Source organism: Galeopterus variegatus, unplaced genomic scaffold, assembly GCF_000696425.1.
Source record: "Galeopterus variegatus unplaced genomic scaffold, G_variegatus-3.0.2 Scaffold1769, whole genome shotgun sequence".
Classification (NCBI taxonomy): Eukaryota; Metazoa; Chordata; class Mammalia; order Dermoptera; family Cynocephalidae; genus Galeopterus; species Galeopterus variegatus.
Genome location: NW_007727880.1, coordinates 313,662 through 337,111, shown reverse-complemented (window position 1 = coordinate 337,111; position 23,450 = coordinate 313,662). Strand labels below are relative to the sequence as shown.

Sequence of the window (23,450 nt, the reverse complement as noted above, 5' to 3'; positions counted from 1 at the left end):
TTTGTTCTGCTAGAGGAAATGTTAAGTTTATTCAATTGGTCAAAATATCAGATATGTTTTTTTCAGTTTTTAATATATTACCTACAAAGTGATATTTTATTACCATGTAAATATTCTCATCCCTAATCATTATTTAAGTTTATTGAGATATAATTCACACATCATAAAATTCATCTAAGTATATAGTTTGATAGTTTTTACAATATTCATAGATATGTGCATTGATGACCATAGTCAACTTTAAAATATTTTTATCACCTTGAAAAAAAACCATACCTTTTAGCTGCCACTCTCAATTTCCCCCTGCCCCTTATCAAGATTCAACCATGTTGTAGCATGTAACAGTGTTACATGTTGTAGCACGTAACATTCCTATTTATGGCTGACTAATGTTACATTGTTTGAGCATACCACATATTTTTTGTCACTTGTCCATTGATAGACATTTGGGTTGTTTCTACTTTTTGACTGTTGTGAATAATTCTGCTATAAACATTCTTGTACAAGTTTCCGTGTGGACATAATGTTTTCATTTCTCTTGGGTGTACACCTAGGAGTAGAATTGCTAGGTCATATGTTAATGCTGCGTTTACCTTTTTTGAGCAACTGCCGGATTGTTTTTTCACAGCAGCTGTGAAATGGACATTTCTACAGCAGTGGATGAGAGTTCCAATTTTTCCACATTTTTGACAAGACTTATTTTCCTTTTTTGTTGTTGTTATTGCCATCCCAGTGGGTATGAAGTGATATCACATTGTGGTTTTTATTTGATTTGCCTTTCCCTGATCATTAATGATTTTGAGAATCTTTTCATGGATTCATAGGTCATTTGTGGATCTTCCTAGGAGAAATGTCTATTCAGATCCTTTGTACATTTTAAAAATTAGGTTATTTGTCTTTTTATTATTGAGTTGTAAAACTATATATTCTGGATGCAATTCTCTTATCATGTATATAATTTGTAATTATTTCATTTTGTGTTTGTCTTTTCTATTTCTTGATGGTGTCCTTTGAAGTACAAAAGTTTTAATTTTGATAAAATCCAAATGATCTATTTTTTTTGTTGTTGTTACTCATGCTTTTTGTGCTATATTTAAGAATTTACTCCTAAATCAAACATCGTAAAGATTTATCCCTGTGTTGTTGCTTAAGGCTTTTATAGATTTGGCTCTTACATTTGGGTATTTGATATTTTGAGTTAATTTTTTTATGTTGAGGGCTTAACATATTTTTTTATGTGACCGTTCAGTTGTCACAGCACCACTCACTGAAAAGCCTCTTCTTTCCTCCTTAAATGGTGTAGACATGCTTCTAAACATTAGTTGACCATAGACACATGGTTTTATTTCTGCACTCTCAATTCTATTCTGTTGATTTATATGTTTATACTTATGACACTACCACACTGCCTTGATTATTGTTGCTTTGTAGCAAGTTTTGAAATGGGGAAGTGTGAGTCTTTGTTCTTCTTTTACAAAATTATTTTGGCTATTCTGGGTTTCTTGCCATTCCATATGAATTTAGAATCAACTTATCAATTTCTACAAAGTCATCTAGAATTCTTATTGGAATCTTAGATAAACTTTATGAGGGTATTCATCTTAACAATAATAAGTCTTCTAATCCATGAACCTAGGATGTCTTGCTATTGAATTAGATTTTCCTTAATTTCTTTCACAATGTTTTTAGTTTGCAGAATGAAAGTTTTTCACATTTAAAAATATTACTTTCAAGAATTTTATTGTTTTTGAATTTTATTGTTATTGTAGGTAAAATTGTTTTCTTAATTTCATTTTTGGGTTGTTCATTGCAAGTGTATAAAAACACAATTGATTTTTGTATACTGATCTTGTATCCTGCAACCTCATTTACCTCATTCATTCTTTTTGTTTGTTTGTTCTGTTTTCGGCAGCTGGCCTGTATAGGGATCCCGACCCTTGAACCAAGGTATTATAACACTGCACTGTAACCAGCTGAGCTAACCAGGCAACTCTACCTTATTCATTTTAATAGTTGTTTCATGGCTTCATTAGGATATGCTATATACAAGATAATATCATCTGTAAACACAGATAATTTTCTTTCTTTCATTCCAGTCTGTGTATCTTTTCTTTTATTTCTTATCCAACTGCCCTGACCAGAACGTCCAGTGCAATATAAAATAGAAGTGATGAGTTCAAAATCCTTGTCTTTTTCCTGATTTTAGGAAAAAAACAGCCAGTCTTTTAATATTAAATATGATCTTAACTGTGGGTTTTTTATAAATCCACTCTCTCAGGTTAAGGAAGTTTCCTTCTATTTCTAGGTTGTTGAGTGTTTTTATCAGAATATGGGGGTGAATTTTGTCAAATGTTTTTCTACATCTCTTGAGATAAACATGTATTTTTTGTTTTTGTTCTATTAGTATAATGTATTACATTAATTGATATTTGAATGTTAAGTTTTAGTGTGTTGTGTTCTATTTTTACTTATCTTTAAAGTGTTTTCAGAATTCCCTCTTTTTAATTTTTTTACCCTTTGGTTACTTAGAAATGTATTATATAATTATATTTGTGAGTTTGTCAAATTGTTTTTTGGTTATTGATTTCTCATTTCACTTCAATGTTTGAAGAATATGCTTCATATTACTATTTCCACTCTTTTAAATTTATTGAGGTTTGCTTAATGGGCTAGCATATGGTCTATCCTGGAAGATGCTCCATATGCACTAAAGAAAAATATATGTTTATATTTTGTTGAGGTTGGAGGTAGTATGTTATAGACATGTTAGGGCTAGTTTGCTTAAGGTTTCTATTTCCTTGTTAATCTTTTGCCTAGTTGTTCTATTCATTATTGAAAGTGGGACATTGAAGTCTCTATTCTTGTTAAATTGTTTCACTCTTTATATTTGTCAGTTTTGCTTCATGTATTTTGGTACTCTCTCATCAAGTGTATATATGTTTATAACTGTTTTATTTGTCTGATATTTATCATTATAAAATATCTCTTTACCTAATAGTGTTTTTTATTTTAAATTTTATCTTGTGTAATATTAGTGTGGAGATATAGTTTCCTGTCGTTTCTGTTTGCACAATACATATTTTTTCCATTTATTTTCAATTTATTTGGATCTTTGAATCTAAAGTGTCTCTTCTGAAGAAAACATATAGTTGGATTTTGTTTTAGTTCAGTCTGACAATCTCTGCCTTCTGATTGATTTGTCTAACCCATTCACATTTAATGTTATTATTGATATATTTGGATCTATATTTGACATTTCAATTTTGCTTTTCTATGTGTTTCATATCTTTTTCATACCTCTATTTGTTCTTACTGCTTCCTTTTGCATTAAGTAAATATTTATAGCATTTAAATATCTTTGACAATTTTTTCTTCTTTTTTTTTTTAGTGGTACTCTAAGGCTTATCGATATATTAACTTATCTGTATCAAATTTAAATTTATACTGAATTCTGGTAATATATAGAAACCACTACTATATAGCTATATTTTCTTTTCCCATTATTTTATATTATAGAAATGCACATTACATTTAATAAATGCAACAAGTTAAATGCATTTAATAAATGTGATACATATTAATACACTTAGTAATGCATTAATATTTAGTAAATGTAATACATATTAATACATTTAATAAATGTAATAAATTTAATAATGTCATAAACTCAAAAAAAACATTTTTATAATTGTTACTTTACCATCTATAACCATTTCCTTAGCTCAACACAGCTTTACTTCCACACACCTTCTTTTACCTGTTTTTTGCAAATATAATATATGATAAATACACTACACTACTAAATACACTATTTTTGTATGTTGTAAGTTAAATAACCATTGTATACATATTTTTTTACAATTGTTTTCTAAATCAGTTAAGAGAAGAAAGGGAAAAAATGTACATTTGTATTTCCTTTTATAATTGCATAATTACCTTTACCATTTGCCTTATTGTGTGTGTGTGTGAATGAATCACCATTTAGTATTACTTGCTTTAGGCCTAAAGAATTTTCCTTAATATTTGTTATAAGGCAGGCCTGCTAGCAACAATATTTCTTAATTTTTATTTATCTTGAGTGTCTTTTTCACCTTCTTTTTTTAAAAATAGCTTTGTTGGGTATAGGAGTTTGGGTAGACAGTCTTTTTTATTTTTATTTTTTCTCTGAGCCTTTTGAAAATGTCACTCAACTGCTTTCTAGTATTTATTGTTTCTGCTGAGAATTTAATCTGTTAATCTTATTGTGATTCCATTGCAAATGATGAATCATTTCTTCTATTGCTATTTTCAAGATTTTCTCCTTGTCTTTCAGAATTTTTACTATTATGTGTCTGTCTGTAGTTTTCTTTTATTTATCATATTTGGAGTTTGTTGAGATTTCTGGATGTGTAGGTTAGTATATTTCAATAAACTTGGCACATTTTCAGTAATTATTTTTTAAATATGTTTTCTGTTAACTTTTGTTGTTGCCTCTCCTGGCAATCTCATTACACATATGTTGTGCACTTAATGGTATCCACATTTCTCTAAGGTTCTGCTCATTTTTATTTATTCTTTTTTTCTCCTTGTTCTCAGATTATATAATCGCTACAGATCTATCTTCAAGTTCACTAATTCCTTCTTCTGACAGATCAAATCCAATGTTGAGCTCCTCTAGTTGTCATACCTTTCTTTGCTTCTTTAGTCATGGTTTCCTTTACTTTTTAAACATATTTATAATTGATTGAAGTTTTTTATGATAAATCCAATATCTGGTTGCTATTGTAGGCAGTTTCTGTTGCCTGATTTTTAGACATTTTTCTAGTGCTTGGTCCACACTTTTTTGCATCTTTGCATGTCTCATTATTTTTTGTTGGAAATGGACATTTCAGATAATGTATTGTAGCACTGTGGGCATTGCTTCCTCCTCTCCAGAACACAGAATTGTTATTTGCTTGTTTATTTATTAAATAACTGGCTGGGTTATTTTAGTAAAGTCTATTTTTATCTCCCCCAACCCCCCACAGTATTAACCCTCTGATGTGGCACCTCAGGCAGGCACAGCTTTTAGTATACCCAGTCACCCTGGGATAACAGTGGGTTTTGGCAGTGCTCTCTTCATCTCTTTTCCTGTTAGCCTCCACTAATTGCTGAATAACTGTTCTGTCGTTTTCAACAATGTCCTGGGGCATAAACTGCTCAACAAATTACTCCAGTCAAATTTGGATTCCCTTGAAGGAATAGCTCCAGGTGTTGGTGTTTTGTTTTGTTTTTAATTTTTAAATTGACACATAATAATTGTACGTATTTATGGGGTCAGTGTTTGATATTCTGACTTAAGAAAGGCTCCTTCCATATATCTTCTCCCTTCTTTCTTGAAACTAGTTTACCTACACTTTAGCCTGTATCTTCACGGAATCCATGCATTTCCTCACAATTTCTCACTACCACAATCTGCACTGTTTTTAAGAGCACCCTTAATTTGAACTTCTCCACATTTTGGTGCAAATGACTTCAGTTCCATTCAGAAAAGATCAAGAGCCTTATGTTTTAAAGCCTGATATTTCTCCCAGGCAAATTCTCTGAAACAGATCTCTAAATCTGGATGTGGGGACAATGGCATATTTCTCTCTAAGTGACTTTTCTGCTTTAGAAGACAAGCACTCAGTGGAGCATGGGGACAGTAGCCTGGGTTCTTCTGGATTTATTTCTACTGGTGTGGAAACACTCCTCTATGAGCTAGTGCAAGGGCAATTGGAATCCACATATTCTCAGCAGTCCTGTGCCCAAGGTAAAGCCTGTAATTTGTGAGTGGGGGTTAGGTAGAGAAGGGAGTTCCCACCTTTCAACTGCAGTTGGCAGAACTTAACCTCAACAATAGATAGCTGGGAGCACAATGAGAAATGCTAAAGTCTTGCTCCTTCTGGAAGACATTCTCTGACTGGAAGCCTGGGAAAGATGAAGCCTTATGTCCTTGCTTGTACCAGTCTAGAATGGAATTTCCATCTTGCTGAGCTGGCATGGGGGTATGAGGAAGCAGTCCTCATTCAAATACCACAGACTCTTACTTTTCTTACTGAATTTTTGCAGATTCTTTTGAATAGATGTTTCTATTGCTGTATGCCCTTAGGACCATTTCCAAAAGCATTTAAATGACTGGTTTTTTAAAATAAATTTTTACCAGTTTTACTGGAAAGTGGTACTGCAGACTTCCTATGCTGTTATGCAAGAAGTTGATCTTCTCAAGTATTTTTCACCAAATGTTTATAGCATCCATTGATAATCCTATATCATTTTGTAATACCACCAGTTCTGTTTTATTTGTTAGTTGGCATCCTTCAGTAAAACAACTTTTTTTTAAACCTCAGTTTTGTGTGTTTTTTGTGTGTCTTGTCACTATGTACTCAAATTCTTTTATCATTCAGTGCAGTATAATCTATTATTGCCATTGTTTTTATGTAATCAAATAGTCCCCGATTGTTTGATAGAAGCCTCTTCACACTAATAACTCTCTCCTTCTGAAATATTCTCCTTAATGTTTGATACATCTTTGCTCTTTGGAAAGATGTTCGAAGTTTTTCTTACACTTTCACTACTGCATACGTGGGATCAGTTATTTTTCCTTTGAGCCTTTGTTACTTTTAGTGGAATACGGCATTTAGCAACCACAGTCTGTATTTTAGGTATGCCCATTGACATTGAAAGATAATTGCTATTAGTACACATTAGTACAGGTCCAATGAGAAACAGACTCCAAGATAGGTTTTGTCAAGACATGAAAGCAAAATTTTAGAGCAAGCATCCATGAAAAGTAACAAGGAAGTCTGGGAGAGAAATCAGATCATAATGTGGTCTGGCACCTTAGAATGAAGAGAAAAAATTAAGAAAGGTTAAATGAAAGGGAGTTATAGACTTCGATGTAGTTCTTAGAAAGTTTGGTAAGGCTGATGTAGAATCTTTGAGTAAATTTATCCATCAGAGGAGTCTCATCTCTTATCACCCAGGAATAGTCTGTATGTTCCTTCCCATGGGCAGCATGTCTATGAAACAAAGTTGTTGAAAGAATGAAAAATACATCAGTTGAGGTCTCTGGGAAATCATATTCCCTGAAGATGGAGATTTGAATGGCATGTTTTAATATTCACCACACAGGTCCTAAAATATCCATAAAATTTAAATGCCTCTTAATTGGGGTTTTGCTATTTAAAGCCAAATACGTTCATAATGTATATATCACTCTAAAGTGATTCCTTTCGTTTTACAGTCTCATTAACAATGAGTAAGTGTTCTTGTGTTTTCAATCCTTGATAATTAGAATTGATCAGAACTAAGTGAAGCTTATTAATCTGTAATTAAGTATCTTATTTTAAATTTATTTTAGAAGTAAAGTTTTATTTTGGAATAATTTTAGATTTAAATAAAAATTATAAAGATAGTACAGGGTGTGTATGTATATATATATATATATAATATGAAATATATACATATACGTATGTATTACCATACATTTATATGCAATAAAGTAATTCATCCCTTCTCATTTCTACAAATTCACCTTATAATTTCTAAATATTGTTGGGACTTCCTTTTCAATAAGACTGCCACAGTCTAAACTGATGCGTGAGTGTCTCTTGAAATCGCACATTGTGATTATTATTAGTAGTAGTAATTATGACCTCATTATACAGCTGTAATGCCTAAATAGATCTTGTTACAGATTTGTTGTAATGATAATTTTACTGCATCTGATATAGTACTGTAAGAGTCACCTCATCTTCAGCACTGATTGAATGTTAGGCAGCAGATTTTAGACTCAAAATATCTATTATATTTCTATGAGTTTAAATTTTTAGTTAGGAAAAAAGACATTAATTCTCCCCCAAACAGTTCATTCTTTGGCATATCTTAAATGTGAAAATATATTTCATCTAATTCTCCTTCATTCGATAAAATTCGTTATCCAATGTCACTCAAAACACTGATAAGTTATTATCTTATTTCTATCGTCTTGAAGAAAACAAACTAATTTGTAATACTGCAAGATTTGAAGTTGATAAACATTTGTCAGCAGCATGAAAAATGAACTGAAATATTACACAATCTTTTCTTGGGGGAGAATGGGTTGGGTCAGAATCATATTTAATTCTGAAAAGGTGCTATACCCAGAAGACAGAATTGCATCAAAATTGGAAGTAGAGTGATGATATTTCCATCTAGAGGATACAATCAATATTCTTTTCTTTACTCTTCATTGTTGCATCTCGTCCATCGGTATTTTTCTTTTATGATTTGTGGACTCTTTGATTTTACTCCATCTTTCCCACCATATTTTTAATTCACTCATTTAAAAAAATAAATCCTCTCCTTATTCTGTTCTCTTCTCTGCCACCATTAATATGTCATCTTCTTTCCCTATAATTCTAGGACAGTAGAAGACAGTAGTGGATATTATTAGTATTGTAAGTGGAAACTGGAATTGCTTCATGACCCAATATCTTGTTAATAAATTAGAAAATTCTAACTTATGTATTATTTCAAATATGATTCCTTACTTCACTCATCCCAGTGTCTTATTTGTGTTACTGTCATAGCTACATAGCTGCTGAAGATATTGCTACTGTAATGAGAATAGTCCCCATCTTTTTACAGTCTGACTTGGAATGAGACAGTGAAAAACGACTCCAAGAATGGCACCTTTCAGAACTTTACTGATCAATTCATGTGATACCACACTGAAAGGTAAGGCCGATTACTTCTGCTTAGCTAATTTCTTTAAGGTTGAATTAGTTACATTAATTTGGGGCTTGGGGCTCTTTGTCCTCAGGGAAAGTCTCAATTAGGAGTGATATATTATACAGCATATATATATATATATATATATATATGGATGTAGAGTTTCTCTTCATTTCCTCAAGAGTTTGAATATATCTGGTGTATATGTATATATCTTTGAGGCAAGTTTATTCAGCTCAAAATGTCCTAATCCATCCTCCTGAATAATTTGTGTTTTTTTTTCCCCCTCTATGTGCTCCTTTCTCTATCAGACTATCAGATTGGGCTAGTTCAGAACTTTTCAAATTCTCTACACTTAAGAGTCCATTTTAATATCACAAAATAATTTTAAATGAGTTCACATGTAAGAGTAATTGGTCTTTTATATTCATTGAATGAAATATTACATAATGACAAAGATATTACAACTATGATAATACTATATTACTGGCATAGGGTAATGGTTTATTAATCAATGTAGCACTGAAACATATTTCAAAGTTACATTGCTACGTGTTTCAAAGTTACATTCTACGGAAAATACTTAGTGCACTGTGCTTATTTGTAAAACTCCCTTCAACAACGCCACAACCTTTCAGGAATCTGAAGTACAGAGACTGCTGATGGAAAAAGCCTGGAGCTAGGAGTTATAATTAAATAGCTAATAATTCTATGCCATGTTTTCTCCTCTGTACAATAGGGAAACTTCTATCTACCTTATAAATTTCATAAAATATAAGGATCACATGAAATAATATATATGCAATAACTTAGAAAACTTTAAAAAATAATGAAAAAGTATGCAAACGTTTCTACTTTTTAAAAATACATCTTATAAAATGTTATGCACAGTGTTGATTGAACTGTTTGAAGTTGATGATAAAAAATGCACTGTGTGATAGCCAGTGTATGGGTGGAACTTTGCTCTTTGAGATGTATTCAGAAGCAGTAAGAGTATGTTCAATATCTGTTTTCTACCTTGAAACTGAGCCAAATGCAAAGATCTTTCTGGAAGTCAATGGGAATTCTGAATGCAAGCCAGAACAAGATGAGAAAAATGAAACAAAATGAGAAACTGGCCTTAAGTCAAGTGTTTAAAAAACGAAAGAAAAACTTTCTTTTATGTTTCACTAATGGTATAGATAATTATATATTATATTTTAGATGGTTTTCAAAGTGCCTTATTCATTCGTTAGTCAGTATACTTTATAACCTTTGAATAAGATTAGAGTATTGAAGGACTTGTCTTTTGAATTCAATTAACTTTAGTGTGGGTAACATAAGTACCACTAAGAGAATTAATCCACTGCTTCCATGGAATTTGTATGGGAGGGAAGAGGAGCATTAATAAAAGGAGGGAATGATCCACATTTCAATTTCTTTCTGCTATTCCAAAATATTTTTTGACAGATATTAGGGGTAATTTTATCTTTCTTACCATCAAACATTCCCTTTCTTACCCTCATTTTTGCTTCTGAAACCTTGAATTTCTCATGTAAGTTTTTAAAAGAGAGACCTAAATTATGTAGTACTAACCATTAAAATCAACATTTTTAGGGTTTGACATATAAGGTGGGAATAATAAAGGAGCACAGACTGATTTCAACTTTCCCCTTATTAGTATCTCTTTAAAACTATTTTTTAAAAACAGTGTAATATTGAAAATATTTCTCTTCATTTCACAATTGTTGGGAGATTCAGATAATACATTCAAAAGAGAGATCTATGTCAAGAATTGTGAAACCTTCTGTATAAATAAGCCAATATTTATTTTTTAAGCAATTTTCAGTAATGCAGGGAAAAGTTTAAATTCTGTATTGACTATTAATAAATCAAATAAATGAAATGAAATTGAAAAGAAAGATAGTTCTCAAGTTTTATATCACGATTTTTCTTATAAAACTAGCATGTGCTCACCATTAAAAGTTTGAAAATAAAAACATGGATAAGATTAAAAAAGAAAGTAACATTTACCCATAGTCTTCATATCCAGAGAGGACTATAGTTAATGTTTTAGTGTATTTCCTTCTGGTATTTCTAAGTGTATTGTTTACATAGTTGAGCGTATACTACATGTATACATTTCTCTTCTGCTCTTTACACTTAATATATTTTTATGGGTTTTAATAAAATTGTACAATTATCTTAAAATCCTTTGGTACATTTTTACTGATACCAGGCATCTATAACAAAAAAACACACATATTTATAGAATAATTCTAATTTGTAAAAGTTTATTCAGACTGATTTCATTTTATATCAGCACAACCTCCTGAAATATGTAAGGCAGGAAACCAGACAAATATGTTTGGATCTAGGTCTCCTAAATCTTTGTTGTGTGCTTTTTTCTCAACATTATGAGATACTTCAGTGGTACTTTAATTATTAAAGCACTTTGGATGGGACCCAGAAGGAACGTGCCTCGTATCGAAATGACAGAATGCCAGAGGTTCAAAGATGGATTCATACTTTTGAATAGAAACAATATAATGAGAAAGGAATTTTTGGCTTCCCATATAATCATTTGTTTCCAAAGTCTATAAATCCTGAGTGTGTTTTGTTCTGTTTTAAAACACTGATCAAATACTAATAAAATGTTTTGAATAACAGCAGCCAAAAAAAGTTATTGACAGTTTTTCAGTGTTGACATCTTTCCAAGCAATTTACTCTCCTTGGCAGAACACAGGAGGCAGTTCTACTTTTTGGTGACTAGCTAATGTTTTAAACATACATCTCAACCTTTTCCTTAATCCAAATGAAGATGGAAATAACTGGAATTCTGAAAAAGGGACAGAGTGCAGAAGAGCTAATTAAATCTTGGGTAGAAAGCTCATAAAACTGTTGTTTCAAAGAGAATAAGCAGGTTATCCACATTTAGCACACATTTTCATATTAAAAGAAATCTCTTTAAAGGAACATAACGTCTGTCATAATGCCACAGACTCAGCTAATGTGAACTCCAAGTGCTGAAAATAGTTGGGTCTTATGCAATAAATTTTTATATTATTTTTAAGTAATTAGTTGAAAAAATAATTGCAGTGTGGTAGAATGATCTGTAATCCCTATTTAAAGAAACAAAAACAAACAAACAAAAACTTAGTGATTTGATTGTAAAGACAATTTAGAAGTTAAATTTATTGCTGCATCGTTCCTACCAATCATAGTCCACCTTGCTTAGTCTAGACCAAAGAAACATAAGAATCTCAGCACAGAGTTGCACTGAAAAATAAGAATAATTATTAGGGAACAAAGGGACGTTAGTTTCAAGACAGTGGGGGAAAACATGCAATTTTCCATGTTTAGCAAGTTACATAGAATTATGCCTTTTCCAGAGAGGTATCCCAATGTCTAATACATGTCCGACATATAGTAGACTCTCAATAAATATTTCTGGTTGAATGAATGAAGACATGTGTTCATGCATCAATTCTGCATTCCAAGAATTCTGGGACTCTGAATTGGTAGTGTCTGTTACTCATGATCTTTGTCAGTCATTTCTTTTGTTTGATATTTAGAGAAGAGGCACTAATATTAGAGGATAGCCTAAATCAAGAAAACCAACATAAATGAATCAGAAGAAACTCTTTTGGTAAGAAAATGGAAGCGGAGGTTGGAGTAAGAAAAGGAGTAAAGTAATAAATGTGGTTGCAGTAGGGGAACAATATACAGACAAATTGCTAAGTGAATCCATTGTTTATGTTTATATTTTTCTATTTTTCAAAATCAGTGTGGTTTACCCAAGCTTATCTGTGTGCTAAGACACTGGACAATTCAAAGTACAATATTTTTTTTGTTTAAAGTTTAAAAACTATGCTATCATTTTAATAAGAGGGAACTGTATGTATGCCCAAACAGAATTTATGAGATATTGAATACCAGTGATTTCTTTCAAGATTCTGCTAAAAATATGGATATGAGAAGTAGTGTTTAGGGAAAAGAAAAATATTGCTCATTTCTTGCATCTAACTGCATCCTGATTCTGTGGTTCTTGTTGATGGTGACATTATTTCTATTCCAAACAAGCAAACAAAAAGTACTGCAAATAAAAGTAAGAATTCAACCCTCCTGTCAATATGTACTTTATTGCTTTATTCCTTAGAGAAATCTTTGATATATGAATGCCATTACTTATCTTTTTGTTTTTTAACGTAGCCAAACTTCACTAGCTTTTCTAATAATAAATGTTTCCAAGATTAGTTATATATTTAGCAGTTTATGGAATCATATCATGTCAAGGGAGCTTATCACAATGAGCACTGGAGAGAGCAGACTTTAATATGTGATTCAGTCTGTTTAGTGAAAAACATGATCTGCTCTTTTAAAGTATGGGAATTTAGTAGATAGTTCTACTTCACTGTCTCATATGGAGATAGGTGTCCTTCATATTCTCCAAAGTTTCTGTACTTATTGTGTAGTATGTATCATGATTAGGTTTGTAAAATCTTTAGTAATTCTTAGCCATGTTTATGAAATGGTCCATGACTAACAACTTGCCACATTTTACAAAGTAAATTGCTAAAAATTAATTTAATTATTATGCATTCAAAAATAAAGCATGAGATCGGGTGTTAGGGAGAAGAAAGGCCTTGGTAGAAGAAAATGAGGTAATGTTGCTCTAACAATGGAGTCCTGAACTATCCCCAATACTAAGAATCGCAGATTTTATCTTCTATTCTGATATATCCATTTATATTAAATATCTTTTTTAAAAAGACATCTCAAATCAACAACCTAATTTTACAACATAAAGAACTAAAAAATGAACAAACTAACCCAAAACTAGCAAGAGAAAGGGAATATTACAGAGCAGGTATCAATAAAATAGACAATAGAAAAACAAAAGAAAAAATCAATAAAACCAAAGTTATTTTTTTTTAAAAAGATCAACAAAAATTGACAAATCTTTATCCACATAAACTAAGAAAAAAAGAGAGAAGGTTTAAATTACTAAATTCAGAAATGAAAGTTGGGATATTACAACCTATTCTACAGTGATAAAAAGATTATAAGAGAATACAATTGACAATTATTTGCCAACAAATCTGATAACCTAGGAAAAATATACAAATTCCTAGAAACACAAAATCTACCAAGACTAAATAATGAAGAAATGGAAAATTTGAATACACCTACAACTAGTAAGAGGATTACATCTATAACCAAAAATTTCCTGACAGGGCTCCAGACCTGATGGCTCACTAGTGAATTTTACCAAGCATTAATAAGAGAACTAATACGATCCCTTCCAAATCTTTCCAAAAAATATTAAAGAGGCAGGAACACTTCCTTACTCATTCTATGCGACCATCATTACCCTGATACCAAAGCCAGACACAGACACTACAAGAAAACTACAGACTAATCTCCCTTATGAATATCAATACAAAAATCCTCAGCAAATTACTAGCAAACCAAATTCAGCAGCATAATAAAAGGATTATATAACATGACCAAATGGGGTTTATTCCTGGAATGCAAGGATTGTTCAACATACCAAAATTAATCAATATAATACACTACATTAACAGAATGATAGGGGAAAAATAAACAGTCATCTCAATTGATGCAAAAAAAGCATGTGACAAAATTCAACTCCATATCATAATAAAAAAACAAAAACAAAAACACCCACTAAACTAGGAATAGAAAAAACCATCCCAACATAATAAAAGCCATATGTAAAAACCAACAGCAAACATTATATTCAATGGTGAAAGGCTATTAGATTTGCCTCTAAGATCAGAAAAAAAAAATGAATGCCTTCTTTCAGCACTTCTTTTCTATATAGTACTGTATATTCTAGTCAGAGCAACAGAACAATTAGGCAGGAAATAGAAATAAAAGGCATTTCTAAAAGAATAAAATACTTCAGAATTAATTCATTGTACAAGGTAAACGACTTGTACAATGAAAACTACAAAACAGAGCTGAAAGGCATTTTAAAAAGACATATATAAATGTAATTAAACATTCTATGCTCATGGATTAGAAGACTCAATATTGTTAAAATGTCAATACTACTGTATTAGTCCATTTCTGTTGCTTATAAAATACTTTGAACTGGGTGATGTATAAGAAAACAAAGTTTATGCTTACAGTTTGGAGGCTGGGAAGTCCAGGCAACACATCTGGTGAAGGCCTTGGTGGTGACAGTGACAAAGGGGTCTCACATGGCAGAAATGGTGGAGAAGAGAGAGACTAACCTCTCATGTGCCCTTTTTTTAAAGCCCTCAGAGTTGTGCCCCTAACCACCATTATTAATCCATTCACTATGTCATGGTCCTACAATCTAATCACCTCTTCAAGTCTACACCTTTAAATCACCATAATAGGATTTCCCACTCTCAGCAGTTTCAGTGGAAATTAAGCTTCTAATATATGAAATTTTGGTGACACAATTCAATCAATCCACAGCAACTACCTAAAGAGATCTGAAGATTCAACATAATTCCTATCAAAATCCCAGAGATTTTTTTTTTTTCAAAAATAGAAAAGTCCATCCTAAAATTCATATGGAATCTCAAGAGACTCCAATTAGCCAAAACAATCTTGAAAAAGAACAAAGATGAAGGACTTACACCTTCTGATTCCAAAACTTACTACAAAGCTGCAGTGAGCAAAACAGTATGGTACTGGCATAAAGACAGATATATAGACCAATGAAATGGAACAGAGATACCAGAAATAAACCCTCACATGTATAGTCAAATATTTCTTAACAAGAAAGCCAAGACCAATCACTGGGGTAAAGACAACTTGTTCAAGAAGTGGTCCCAGGAAAACTGGATATCCACATGTGCAAGAATGAAGTTGGACCCTTATCTAATACAATATATAAAAATTAACTCAAATGGATCAAATACCTAAATGTAAGACCTAAAACAATAAAACGCTTGAAAGGGCAAAAGCTTCATGGAATGGATTGGGCAATGATTTCTTAGCTATGATACTTAAGGCAGAGGCAAACAAAAATAGAAAAAAGAGAAATTGAACTTCATGAAAATAAAATTTTAAAAGGTTATCAAAAACACACTCTTAGCAGAATAAAAAGCCACACACAGAATGAGAAAATATTACCAAATCGTATATGTGATAAGGGGTTAGTAACCAGATTACCTAGGGAATAACTAAAAGTCAATGACAAAAAACCGAATGGTCCAGTTCAAAAATAGGCAAAAGACGTAAGTAGACATTTCTCCAACGAAGATATACAAATGGCTAATAAACACATGAAAAGATGCTCAACATCACTAATCATTAGGAACAAGGATGTGGAGAAATTGTAAACCTTGCGCACTGTGGATGGGAATGTAAAATGGTACAACTGCTGTGGAAAAGAGTGTGGCAGCTCCACAAAAAGATTGAAAATAGAATTACCACATGATCCAGCACCTCCACTTTTGGTTATATACTTTAAAAAAAAAGGAAAGCAAGTTAGTCTGAGGGTTGTGGGTTATTGTTAAGCTGATTCACATTGTCTACCCCCCACAAATCATACTTGACTATTAAAAAAAAAATTGATAGCAGGGTCTGCACAGTCATAGCAGTATTATTAACGACGATGAACAATAGCCACAATGTGGAACCAATCAAAGTTCCATTGACAGATGAACGGACAGACAAATGTGGTATATACACACAGTGGAATATTTTTCATCCTTAAAATGGTGAAAAATTTTGCTAGATGCTACAACATGGATGAATCTTGAGGACATTATGCTAAGTGAAAATAAGCCAGTCACACACACACACACAAAACTTATATGATTCCACTTATATGAGATGCTTGGAATATTCAAAGTCTTGGAGACAGAATGTAGAGTGGTGGTTATGAGAGGCTGGGTGGAGGCAAAACTGGGGAGTTACTGTTTAATGAGTAAGAGTTTCAGTCGTACAACATGAAAAGAGTTATGGAGATAGATGGTGGTGATGGTTGCACTGCAGCGTGAATGTATTTAATACCACTGAACTGTACACTTAAAAATGGCTAAGATGGTAAACTTTGTTATATACATTTTACCATAACAATAAAAATTTTAAAAAATAGGTCTTAAACTACATATTAAAATTTTAAACATTTGGTGTATGTTGGTTTTATTAAAAATAAACTATCTTTCCTTAAGAATTTGTTATCTAGATATTTGATGCATAGCACATTAGGAGAGATTCATGGGACATTTAAATTTTCAAGTAAAATCTATCTAAGCTATTTAGTCTGTACAGTATAGACACAGTATTGTTACAATATTACAGTTATTACAATGTTAACTCAATATTAACTATTGTAAGTCCATCTGTGAGTCAATAACAAAATATTAAGGTTATAATCATATTCCTTTAAAATTTTTGCTTTTATCAATTATCTTCCATTGACTTTTTTTTTTTAATTAGAATGGGAATTTGTACTGAGAAGTTCACAAATTTTTATCTTTTTTTCTTTCTATCCAATTTCCCAGGTGTTTATATCCTTAAGTAATGTTCTTCTCACAATAACTTAGGTTTATTTCAACTTCCTGTCTCATATCATAATATCCTGTTCAACTCCTCTCTTTTTATTGTTGATACTGTATCAGACACGTTCCTCAAGATGCATCTTTGCCTTTGTTATTCTCCACATCTTTCTCCAGATCCATATCCCTTTCCATTCTTAAATTCAGGATATGATTTCAGTTTATTCCTGTTGCTGTTTGATTCCATTTGCTGATGCTAAACAAAATACTTTTGGCAAATATTTTACCTTCAAACTCATTAAGATGGATTCTCTGGGCCTGAAAAAATAACACATGTACCTCAAGTACATTTTAAAAAGAGGATATATTGGGAATAGACCACCCAGTGAACTTGAGAAATAACACGAATTCTGCCTTCAGTTCAGTAGCTTCTAACTCTACATTGTCCAATAAGGGTAACAAATAGCCAAATGTGGCAATGGAGAACTTGAAATTAAAAAATAAAATAAAATGAAAAAAATAAAATCTAAATACGTTGAAGGATTTTCAATAAAAACTTGCATCAATAAGAATAAAAAGAAGATGTGCTGGATGTATAAAATGAACACTGGATTTTAAAGACTTAGGTGAGAAAAAAGAATATGAAATATCTTAATAACTTTTTTATTGAGTATATGTTTAATTAAAAATACTTTTGATACATTGGATTAAGTAACAATACTATTTAATTTTTTTTTTTACCTTTTTCATTTTGACTTTTTAAAGATGGTTACTAGAAATATAAAGCTACATATGTGGCTCGCATTAAATTTCTTTCAGACAGTTCTCTCCTGGAAGAATAAACCTCAGGCCTTGTTTTTAAAGAAAATGTTTACTTTTATAAAGTAAGCATTTGGAATAATAAAAAAATTTAATAACAATCACAGAATATTTTCAGTATTATATATTCTGCATATTTTATTGTTAAATGTAAAATTCCAGAAGTTATTCTGCTAATATAAAACCCTTCTCTTCACGATTTTCCTAACTTTTAGTTATTAAAATTTTTTCTGACGGAAGACATAACCTTTGTTAACAAATATGTACATGGAAACACTAAATAAATTCAGAAAAGAAGAAGATATAGTCAATAAATTGAAAGGGTGATAATTACATGTGTGTATGCTGCACTTTACAAAGCACGGTGTTATGCACTATCCAACAGAAGTTTTATAGTGATCCAAAAAGTAAGCTAAATTATAAAAAAGGACAAAATGCTTCTGTGTTCTGTGTGTGTGTGTATGTGTGTGTGTTTGTGTATGTATACGGCCAGGTGACTACTAATATTTTAAAGTCATAAACATAATATAAAGTTAAAAGGGAAGGGGGGTTATTCTGGAATACAATTTTCCTTTGCTTTCTCACATTTCTGCATATCTTGTGAGCAGAGGCACTACTATTTTTTCCCTCAGATTATCTTTTCAAGAAAAAAGACTTTCGAAAAAAGAATAGTGTATTTCTCTGGAGCAGGGGTATGTTTATTTACTGTGCAGGTTGATAAAGATAATATTTGGAAATTTTCCCACATGTTTTCTTGTAGCCCATTTCATTATATTTACATGTATATTATGTTACATTATTAAAGATTGGGGTTTTTAAAATGTGGGTGACATGGCTTTCACACAAACCCATTTTGTGTTCAGTATCCACATCAGCTGTTTCACATTGCCCGTGGGACCTGAAGGGCAAGAACTGGTGCAGTGTGACACTAGTGCTGTTTACTGTGCCATGAGTAACAAAGTATTTTGTCTCTGATCTAGGATTCTCCTGTTTTCTGCCATCATCCATTATACTGTGGCAGGCTAACTTGTGACCTTGTTAGTCTATAAGTAGGGTAAATTCCAAGTCCCCACAAAACTCTTGGCAGGGTCTTGAAAATGAATATGTTCAACAGTAAAAGTTAGGAATAGTTTTTAAGCTCAGAAGAGAATAATAGAATGAGCAAAAAGTAAGGAAGAAAGGAATAATTGGGGATAAGGCACTAAATGAGAAACGGATAACCATATAATTTTTGATATAAAGATTATATATATATATATGCAAGAAATAGTTTTACTCAATTTGAGCATTACTTTATTTTTACAATTTATTTCATTCAAAAAATATTTCTGCTTTAAAAAAAAGCTCATTACCTCCTCAAATAGAAGGAAAGTTATTGTTCTAATTCCAGCGACAGACATAGTGTTGATACAAAGCACACTATACAAATAAAAAAGGAGAAAGTCATTATTATTTTAAAATTACCTTTAGGTAAAAATAAAGAGAAAAGGTGATGCTGGCTAGTGTATATGTGTGTGTGTGCATTAATATATATATGAGTATGAACATATGTATATATAAATTATTTAACTTGCTTTTAAAAGGCTGTGGTGTCCTAGTGTCTTGCTCAATTTTCTTTTTTTCTTAAGGAAAAATGTCATTTTAGTTTTCTATAGAAAGAACAATCATTATGATTAAAAAAATTTTATCCTAGAAAATTAATTTCGTACTGTCACTTTGTATGAAGCATTGAGTGAAATCTTCATGATTTTGTTTTATGAATGGAAATAAAATGACTGAGAAAACTGCAAATAATAGAAATAATAGTTTTATGCTGATTATTTTAGTTAGAAGTCACATTTATACACATTTTAATACAAATATTTTGTTTCATTCTCTCATATATGTATATGAAATTATATATATATAATCTGTCCTCTATAACATTTTCTTGGTTAAGTGATTTACACAGAAAGTTTACAAATTTCAACTACGTTATTGAAAATGAAGATTACTATTTTCATAAAAATAAGATTACTATTTTCATAAAAATAAAATAAATGACATATGGAATTAAATAATCTGTTGAGGATTACAAGCAGACCCAGAAGTAGATATTTTATATAGATAGAAATTATGTAGTTTAGAAAATTGGTAATGGTAATTTAGGATTTACTCTCACTTTCAATTAAGCCTGTGTACCCATATTATTAAAATATACATATCCCTTGAGTACTTTGCATGATCAGTATTTGGTGTCCTTGACCTACCCCAAATGAAATACTGCATTTTTATCATTAATAATTTTTGTAAAAATAAAGTTTATTTTATACCTTCAAATCATCTGTATTCTCTAAAATATCTTTTATATATAAAGAATATGAATAAGTATGTCATTCTAGACATAAGGAGCTGATATATAAGCCTGATTTTAAGGCAAACAATTTAGGTTACACTTTGGCTATCGAATGTTAGGTTAGTAAGAACAAGAAAACATATATCCAAACAGAGAATAGGAAGAAACTTGTCCAACACAACAGTAAACCACATATAAGTATGACAATAACTCCCGGCATACCTAGAATTTTAGTTTGAGTTAAAAAATTATTATTCTCTTTTCCATGAACTCTTAAAAATTATGCTCTTGCTGCTAATACTCTCTTCTTAGTGTGAAAGAGAGTGAGACATACATGTCTGTCAGTCAGCAGATTTAGAGTTAAGAAATAAATACTGTTTTATTTTTCTTTGCCTGCCTTAACAAAATACCATAGACTGGGTGGCTTAACAACAGCAATTTATTTTCTCACAGTTCTGGAGGCTGGAAGTCCCAGATCAAGAAGCTGCCTGATTTGGTTCCCAGTGGGGGCTGTCTTCCTGACTTGTGGATGGCTGCCTTCTCGCTGTGTCCTCACATAGCTTCTGTGCATGTGCAGAGAAAGAGAGAGAGAGAGAGAAAGGGGTCTTCAGAAAGTTTATGAAAATATTCCAATTATCTTTTAATTCTATTTTTCTATGAGATTTTTGAAGTATCCTCATATCTCTTTACTTCCCTTTCTCACGAAGCCACTTGTCCTATCTGACTACTACCCCAGTCTTAATGACTTCATTTAGCCTTAATTACCTCCTATAGACTCTATCTCAAAAATGCAGTTACATTTGGGGCTTAGGGCTTCATATGAATTTGGGGGGTACATAACTTAGTCCATAACACATACAAGCACCCTACATTCATTCATGTCATTAAGTAATAATAGATTTCTTGATTATTTCATTGAGAGAATACTCTTAATGTAGGTTTTTCACTTGCTTAATTTCTGGAATGCATCAACATTGCATACCTTGGCACCTGCCCCACTTTAATTTGAACAATTCAGCTTTTCTGAAAAGAATTAAGCAATTTTTAATATTTATTTGTTTGTTTATTTACTTCTCGGTGCCAGATGTTTATTTCCCTCACATGTGGAACGGCTCACATACACAACACACAGGCATCCGCACCGTGGGACAGGGTAGTGCCGGCCTCTGAGGGGGAGCTCTTGGCCTCATGGTGTGAGAAGCGAGAGGAGGATGGTTTCTTTTTCCTGCCCTCACTGGGGCCTGAGTGGACCCATGAGCAATTTCCACCCCTTCTGCCTCTCAGCCAAGGAGAAGCCACCTTGGAGACATGTTCAGTTCCAACCAACATAGTAAGTGCAGAAGGTATTGGCCTGGTCCCAGCCATTACAGGGGGAAGGTGTAAATGGTAAAAGAAGGTACAGTTTGGATTAGGCCACAGAGGGGGCAGGTGACACCATCAGAAGCATGTGCAGGATAGGGGCAGTTCTTGGGCTTCTGGGCTACCTAGTCCCTGGCTTAGCAGGAAGGGTAGGTGAGATGGACAGGGTTTATTCTTTGGCATTGATGATATCTATGTATTCAGGCTTGAGGAACGCACCACCCACCAGGAAGCTGTCCGCATCAGGCTGGCTCGCCAGCTCCTTGCAGGTGGCCCCAGTCACAAAACCTCCATAAATGATGTGAGTGCTCTGAGCTACTTCATGAGAAACATTTTACTTAAGCCATCCCCAGAGCTTCTCATGTACTTCCTGGGCCTGTTGAGGTGTTGCAGTCTTGCCAGTACCAATGACCCACACAGGCTCATAGGCCAGGGGAACCTTGTTCTAGTCCTTCACATTATCTGCAATGACCTTGGTTTGCTCAAAAACAACCTTCTCAGTGATGCCAGCTTCTCTCTCATCTAGCTTCTCTCCATTGCAGGCAATTACTCTAAGTCCCTCTGCCAGGGCATGGGCCACTTTCTGCCCAATCAGCTGATCTGACTCCCCAAAGACATGCTTTCTCTCTGAGTGTCCCAGGACTACCCACGTGGCTCCACAGTCTTTGATCATGCCAGGGCTGATTTCCCCAGTAAAGGCCCCATTAGTGACTTTCTAGCAGTTCTGGGCAGCCACAGCAATCTTGAGATTTAGTTTCTGGTGAGCAAAGTCCATGTAGACAGTTGGGGTGTGCACGGACCACCTCGGTGTTGGCCCACACCTTGGCCACGTTCAGAGTGCTGATGAGTTCTCCGAGAGACATCTTCTGTCCATTCATCTTCCAGTTCCCCCCGACGAAGAACTTCCTGGAGGGCGCCATGGCACTGCGAGTCTGGCACAGCTTTAAGTGTTTAAAGTACCTGATCCTGATGCTTCAAGGAGAAGACTTTATGCTGGAGTAGCAGGAACATGGATTGTCTCTGCAATTGTTTTGCCTGTGGAATAAATATCTTCATCTTAGACAGTTTAATAAGCAAGAAGTTTCTTTAAAGCCAGTGCTTCTACTATAGTACCTGTATATTACCTTCCATTTTTCTCTGTTCCGTTCTTCCAGTTAAAAGTATTGATTATGCTGGTAATACTTCTTGCAGACCATCTCAAAGGCATATCCATGTTTTCTACAAAATACCCAGGTAAGCACTGGCATTCAATGATTTTTTTTTTCAGTTAGCCAGAGACACCAAACTGAGTACGATTTTCTCAGCCTTGCAGAAAAGATCGAAAGCACGAGAACAATGAGAACTTTCAATTAATTTTTAGACCTTTCCATGTTTAATAAAATAAATGTGTAATTTTAATAAAATAACTGTACAGTGAAATTATGTCTTTTTTAGAAAGAAGACTTTCTCTGATTCAAAATAATAATAATAATAGTAGTAGTAGTAGTAGTAATGCCCTTTCCCACAAGTACAGAAGCAAGATCTTATATGAAAATAAAAGCTTCCAAGGAATTTACCAAAATCTCATGTAGGACTTTGGACTGCCACAGAGAGAGGTAATGACTGGAAAGAGGTTTGTAGAATAAGTCAATTTTACTTGGATTTTAAGTGGCTGGGAGATCTCTAGCTGACACTTAGACTCTTTAAATATAACCAACCACCTACTATTCTCTGCTGTGTGGATAATAGAAGTACAC

The 23,450-nt window shown here is 32.6% G+C and overlaps 1 pseudogene; it reads right to left on the bottom strand.

The window, feature by feature from the left end:
- Nucleotides 1–21,883: 21,883 nt before the first annotated feature.
- On the bottom strand, nt 21,884–22,634 carry LOC103595432 (annotated as a pseudogene).
- Nucleotides 22,635–23,450: the final 816 nt, after the last annotated feature.